Source organism: Neoarius graeffei, chromosome 1, assembly GCF_027579695.1.
Source record: "Neoarius graeffei isolate fNeoGra1 chromosome 1, fNeoGra1.pri, whole genome shotgun sequence".
NCBI lineage: Eukaryota > Metazoa > Chordata > Actinopteri > Siluriformes > Ariidae > Neoarius > Neoarius graeffei.
The window spans coordinates 126,641,445-126,648,383 of NC_083569.1; the positions used below are offsets into that span (position 1 = coordinate 126,641,445).

Genomic DNA, 6,939 nt, shown 5'->3' on the forward strand with positions numbered 1-6,939 from the left:
GGCTAAAGTCTGGTATCAATAGCTGGTTCTTCGTTCTCTGTCCTTCTGTAGCGCCAATGCACGGCTTCTCTTTCACGTGTGGAATCCACCGCCAGAGAGGAAATCCACCGCCAGAGAGACAGAATTTCGGTGCCGCCACTGGTTTAAAGCAGTCGTGATGTCACTGTATTTGGTATCGTCTCTGTCCACTACCGTTACATGGATTGAGAAGAATGGGTGGAGATAGAACATGGCATTGAATACAGAGATTGGTGTGTTCAAACTGTACTGTGAAAGGGTTACTATGGTTATGGGCATGGTAGCCACCCCTACATCAGATGTTGGAAGAACAGCTGGATGCACTGGCACCCATTTGGCCTGGTGTAGTGAAAACCCGGACCATTACTCTTTCCCTCTGTACAGGTTTGAGCCCACGGTGTTAAAAAATAGCTGTAACGCTGAACACTGGCTGCTGTGGTCAGATTCAGAGTACAGCCTTTATTGGAGTTAACAAAAAGCCATGCCCAGGACGTTAGATGGGGTAAGAGAGAGATAAGCTGAGTCAGCCAAGAGTGAATCCTGGAATCTTCTGCACTGTCATCAGACTTCTTGTCCCATCATGACACCAAAAGGACTCATGAAAGCAAGAGCCTATAGAATGAAGATTTCACTCAAGGTCATGTGACTTGCAACTCGAGTGACATAAAGACACATTCCCATACCGGGAGTCAAACCCAGGCCACCTGGGTGAAAACCAGGAGTCCTGACCACTAGACCATATGGGACAGCCTTGATATGTAAAGGCCACCTTTGAAGTGCTTAGGCCATTGGTGAGAACTCAGGCATTTTCCAGAAAAGTAGCTGTTATTTTATATTTTATTTAGTCAGGCTGGAAAAGATTACAAAACCATCTCTAAATTGTTTGGACTCCATCAATCCACAGTCAGACAGACTGTGTACAAATGGAGGAAATTCAAGACCATTGTTACTATCCCCAGGAGTGGTCAAACAACAAAGATCATTCCAAGAGCAAGGTGTGTAATAGTCAGCGAGGTCACAAAGGACCCCAGGGTAACTCCTAAGCAGAGGTGGAAAAACTGGATTGACAAAGTAAAAGTCCTGCTTAGGTTTTCCTTCTGCCTGTGCTCTCAACACAGGTGATTTCACCAATTAGCTCATCAACCTGGCTTAGGGGATGTGGTAATTAGGATCAGCTGGTTCATTGAATTGGCTGGAGAAAAATGTGGCAGGGTTTTTACTTTCTGCACCTGGGTTTTTCCACCTCTGCTCCTAAGCAACTGAAGGCCTCTCTCACATTGGCTAATGTTCATGAGTCCACCATCAGGAGAACACTGAACAACAATGGTGTGTATAGCAGGGTTGCAAGGAAAAAGCCACTGATCTCCAAAAAGAACATTGCTGCTCATCTGCAGTTTACTAAAGAGCACATGGACAAGCCAGAAGGATATTGGAAAAATGTTCTGTGGACGGGTGAGACCAAAATAGAACTTTTTGGTTTAAATGACAAGCATTATGTTTGGAGAAAGGAAAACACTGCATTCCAGCCTAATAACCTTATCCCATCTGTGAAACATGGTGGTGGTAGTATCATGGTTTGGGCCTGGTTTGCTGCATCTGGGCCAGCACGGCTTGCCATCATTGAGGGAACAATGAATTCTGAATTATGCCACCGATTTCTAAAGGAAAATGCCAGGACATCTGTCCATGGACTGAATCTCAAGAGAAGGTGGGTCATGCAGCAAGACAATGACCCTAAGCACACAAGTCCTTCTACCAAAGAATGGTTAAAGCATAAAGTTAATGTTTTGGAATGGCCAAGTCAAAGTCCTGACCTTAATCCAATGGAAATGTTGTGGAAGGACCTGAAGTGAGCAGTTCATGCGAGGAAACCCACCAACTTCCCAGAGTTGAAGCTGTTCTGTATGGAGGAATGGGCTAAAATTCCTCCAAGCCAGTGTGCAGGACTGATCAACAGTTACTGGAAACGTTTAGTTGCAGTTATTGCTGCACAAGGGAGTCACACCAGATCCAAACTACATACGAATTTCCAGTCACTGTTCAATAGTGAGATGGAAAACACAATGCTGGAACCCAGCTTCAAACCAGGGTTGCTGCACTTATAATGCAGAGTACTAGCCACTATACTATCACAGCACTCCACCTCCCAAGGGCTGAGTGTCTGATCACGTTGCCAAAAACTCAGTGGCTAGACATGGACTGGGCCATCCCGGCCCACTTTTGGCCTGGTGTTGTGAGAACAGTCAGCTTTTTAGTTCAGTTCAGTTCAATTTCATTGCTCATTTTATGTTAACACATGGCCAACTTGCAATGAAATGCAGTGGACCAGATAAGGACCAGAAACAAGTCTCTCAGCACTGGAACCCAACAGGAGTTTAACAGAATATCAGTTAAAAAAAGATTCAAAGTCCTAAAGATAAAAAAAACAACGGAAGTTAAATTCAAGTGAAAATAGAAATAACTGAGATGTATGCATGCATTGTCTCAGTGGGGAAGTGTGGGGAGGGGGTGTAGCACAAGCACCTGTATTGCACATCGGAAAAATTGACACGTGCGGCTACCAGTAATTGCACTTTGTTGAAGACCAATGAAGTACTGACCATGTAAACAGAGTTTTAATATGTGTTGGTAAATGTGGAAACAGTAAATATGTAAATGTTTTGGTGATATGTAAACGGAGTCTTGTGAAATAAACAGTCTTGTGATGTGTCGATTGTGGACCTGTAGTAGTTTGAAATGATGTTTGCCTTCATGCCAAACTTCTTCAGCCTCCTCAGGAAGCACGGCCGCTGGCGAGCTTTCCTGACCACAGTGTGGAACTTGAAGCTGCTGACCCTTTCAACCTCATCCTTGTTGATGTAGATGGCCTAGTGTGTCCTCCCTTGCTGTCTCCTGTAGTCCACTATCATCTCCTTAGTGTTCCTGACATTGAGAGAGAGGTTGTTGTTCTGGCACCAGCTGGCTAACACCTTCACTTCCTCTCTCCATGCCATCTCATCGTTGTCCGTAAGGAGGCCTGAGATAGTTGTTTCGTCAGCAATCTTGATGACGATGTTGGCGCTGAATTTAGCACTGCAGTCATGGGCGAACAAGGAATACATGAGGGGCCTGAGCACACAGCCCAGTGGTGCACCTGTGTTCAGGATAAGCAAGGAGGAAGTGTGGCTACTGATTATCACCACCTGGGGTCTGCCTGTCAAAGTCAAAGATCCATCTGCAAATGGTCATCTGCTCATGAAATTGTTACATATTTCGTCATGATTGCGTTTTCTCTGCTCATCCCAAGGCAGTTTTATTTATTAAGTGCAAATTTGCAGCTAAATGCTTTCAAGATCTTGCAACCTGATTTGATTTTGGTTGCTGGTCACAGCACATGGTCAGACTGTGAGCTGAGCTTTGTCAGAGATAGCTTTCAGAAAACAGGTTTCAGTGGCCTTTTTGAAGGACGCTTTAGCTTCAGAAAATGCTAAATGTAACTAAGAATTTTGAACCTTGGTCCTATCTACTGAGCTGTGCAGGCTCTAAGATGAGCTATATTGAACCATAGGATTTGTATTTTCTTTTAGAACGTGAAGAATTTTGTCCATCAGCTCACTTTGAAAATGTTTTCAGAATTTTGTCCATCAGGTCACTTGGAAAATGTTACCATTGGAAACAGTTGGTGCATTATGAAATGCAAAATATGATAAAGGAGACTCCAAACGCTTGAGCAACTGAAATCCTATAATCAGGCAAGAATGGGACAACATTCCTCTTTCAAAACTACAGCACTTGGTCTCCTCAGTTCCCAAATATTTACAGAGTTTTGTTAAAACAAGAGGTGATGCAGCACAGTGGTAAACATGCCCCTGTCCCAACTTTTTGAAATGTGTTCCTGGCATCAAATTCAAAATTAGTATATCTTTTTCAAACAACAATAAAATTTCTCAGTTTCAACATTTGAGATGTTTTCTCCACATATCACCTCCACACCACTGTGAAAGCTGCTCAGAATGTAGTGATTCATTTTTTGATAGTAACAGCTCTGACAGTATTTCCAGCCGGAAGCCCGAAAGTACTGGAACAGCAAGGACAATTCTGTTTGTTTGTTTTTTTGCCATACACTGAAGACATTTGCGTTTGATGTCAAAAGTGGGTGGCACGGTGGTGTAGTGGTTAGCACTATCATGTCGCAGCAAGAAGGTTCTGGGTTTGCACCCACTGGCCGAGGGGGGCCTTTCAGTGTGGAGTTTGCATGTTCTCCCTGTGCCTGTGCGGGTTTCCTCTGGGTGCTCTGGTTTCCCCCACAGTTCAAAGACATGTGGTTAGATTATTATGGGGTAGCCATGGCCTGAGGTTAGGCTGAAGTGTCCTTGAGCAAGGGCACCTAACCCACAACTGCTCCCTGGGTGTTGTAGCATAGCTGCCCACTGCTCTGGTTATGTGCGTGTGCTCATTGCTCACTTGTGTGTGCAGGTGTGTGTTCACTGCTCCAGATGCATTAAACGCAGAGTTTAAATTCCACTGTGTGCTTAAGAATTACATGTGACAAATAAAGGCTTCTTGGCTTGCCTTCTATATGTGATAGGTCAGAATTTCAGCTTTTATTTCTTGATATTTACACCTATATATGTTAACAGAATGGTGTTGGGAGTTTTCCACAGTCAAATGCAGAGACTTTCAGGTCAAGTCAAGTTTATTTGTATAGCGCTTTTAACAATAAACATTGCCGCAAAGCAGCTTCATAGAATTTAACAACTTAAAACATGAGCTAATTTTATCCCTAATCTATCCCCAGTGACCAAGCCTGTGGCGACAGTGGCAAGGAAAAACTCCCTCAGATTACATGAGGAAGAAACCTTGAGAGGAACCAGATTCAAAAGGGAACCCATCCTTATTTGGGCAACAACAGACAACATGACTATAACATTAACTGTTTTAACATGAAGTCAGTTTCGTTGATGTTATAAACTCTTCATTGACGGAAACTTTGGTGCAAAACTGTTCATGACAACTGCAGTCCTAAAGTTAGCAAGTCAACTGTAGTCCTCAGCCATAAAAGCATTACTGTAAGTGTCCAGAGCATCCTCCAAGTGTGACTTTCAACTGTTCGCATGGGGCCGTCCTCCACAGGAGCGATGCGATGAGACTCCAAACAGACACAGGGCACCAGGATGGATCAGACAGGTCCGAGGAGCAGAAGAGTTCGGCATCTTGATCCCAGGACCGACATGTAACTCAGACGGAAAGATCGGGGGGGACGCGAGAGAAAACACAGGTTGTTAGGCATGCACAATATCACCTGAATAAGAAGGAACAGTATACATATTGCACTGAGTACAAGCAGGGACTCCGGCAAAAACTATGACAGCATAACTAAAAGGGGAGAGCTAGAAGGTAACACAGGCATGAGGGAGCCCTGGGACATAAAACAGCCAGCCACTACATTGTCAACAGACTCAAGTGAGCAAGTGAGTGGGGGACTGACAGCATCCATACATCCCAGTTTACCGAAGACTCTATGTCTGAGGACCCTCCAGATCTACATCTTTACCTCATAAACACAATTAACAAAAGGCTTGACTAAACAGATATGTTTTCAGCCGAGACTTAAATGCTGAGACTGGGTCTGATTCCCAAACACTACTTGGAAGGCTGTTCCATAACTGTGGGGCTTTGTAATAAAAGGCTCTGCCCCCTGATGCAACCTTCACTATACGAGGAACCAGCAGATAGCCTGCACCCTTTGATCTAAGTAGGCGTGGCGGGTCATAGAAGAGCAGAATTTCACTCAGGGACTGTGGCGCGAGACTATTCAGTGCTTTAAAGGTCAATAGTAGTATTTTATAATCGATACGAAATTTGATTGGGAGCCAATGCAGTGTGGATAAGATAGGGGTGATGTGGTCATATTTTCTAGTTCTCGTAAGGACTCTTGCTGCTGCATTTTCAACTTACTGGAGCTTGTTCATGCACTTATTGGAACATCCAGACAGTAAGGCATTACAATAATCCAACCTGGAGGGAACGAAAGCATGAACTAGTTTTTTTTTTTTCCGTGTCATGGAGTGACATTAAATTTCTTATCTTAGCAATATTTCTGAGATGAAAGAAAGTTGTCCAGGTAATGTTATCAATGTGATTTTCAAATGAAAGAGTGGGGTCAATAATCACTGTGAGGTCTTTTACTGCTGCCTGTGAAGAAACAGAAAGGCCATCTAGAGTTATTGTGTAATCAGAAAGTTTACTTCTAGCTGCATGTGGTCCGAGTACAAGTGCTTCAGTCTTGTCAGAGTTAAGCAGAAGGAAGTTAATAAGCATCCAGTGTCTAATGTCCTTCACACATTCCTCAATTCTATTAAGCTGGTGTCTCTCATCAGGTTTTGCAGAACCACACAACTGTGTGTCATCAGCATAATAGTGGAAAATAATACAGTGTTTATGAATAATATCACCCAGAGGTAACATATATAAAGAAAAAAGCAGTGGACCCAAGACAGAACCTTGTGGAACACCAAACTTTACTGCAGTATGTCTAGAAAAAGCACCATTTACATCAACATACTGAGAGCGATCAGCTAAATTAGAGCTGAGCCAGGAGAGGGCCATTCCCTTAACTCCCACAACATTTTCTAGTCTATCCAGAAGAATGGAATGATCAGTGGTATCAAATGCTGCATGAAGGTCAAGCAACACAAGCAGCGAGACACAGCCCTGATCAGACACCAACAGTAGGTCGTTTACTACTTTAACCAGTGCTGTCTCTGTGCTATGATGAGGTCTAAATCCTGACTGATACATTTCATGGAAGTTATTCCTACGGTATGTAAATATGAGCATAACTGCTGTGCAACAGCTTTTTCAAGGATCTTGGAGATAAAGGGGAGGTTTGATATTGGACAGCTGACAGGGATCAAGGTCAGGTTTTTTAATCAATAACTG

The 6,939-nt window shown here is 43.5% G+C and overlaps 1 non-coding gene across 1 annotated transcript; it reads right to left on the minus strand.

Moving 5' to 3' along the window:
* Nucleotides 1–692: 692 nt before the first annotated feature.
* Nucleotides 693–764, minus strand: trnae-uuc (transfer RNA glutamic acid (anticodon UUC)). Its single transcript has one exon. It is a non-coding gene; the product is annotated as a tRNA-Glu (tRNA).
* Between the last annotated feature and the right edge of the window lie 6,175 nt (nt 765–6,939).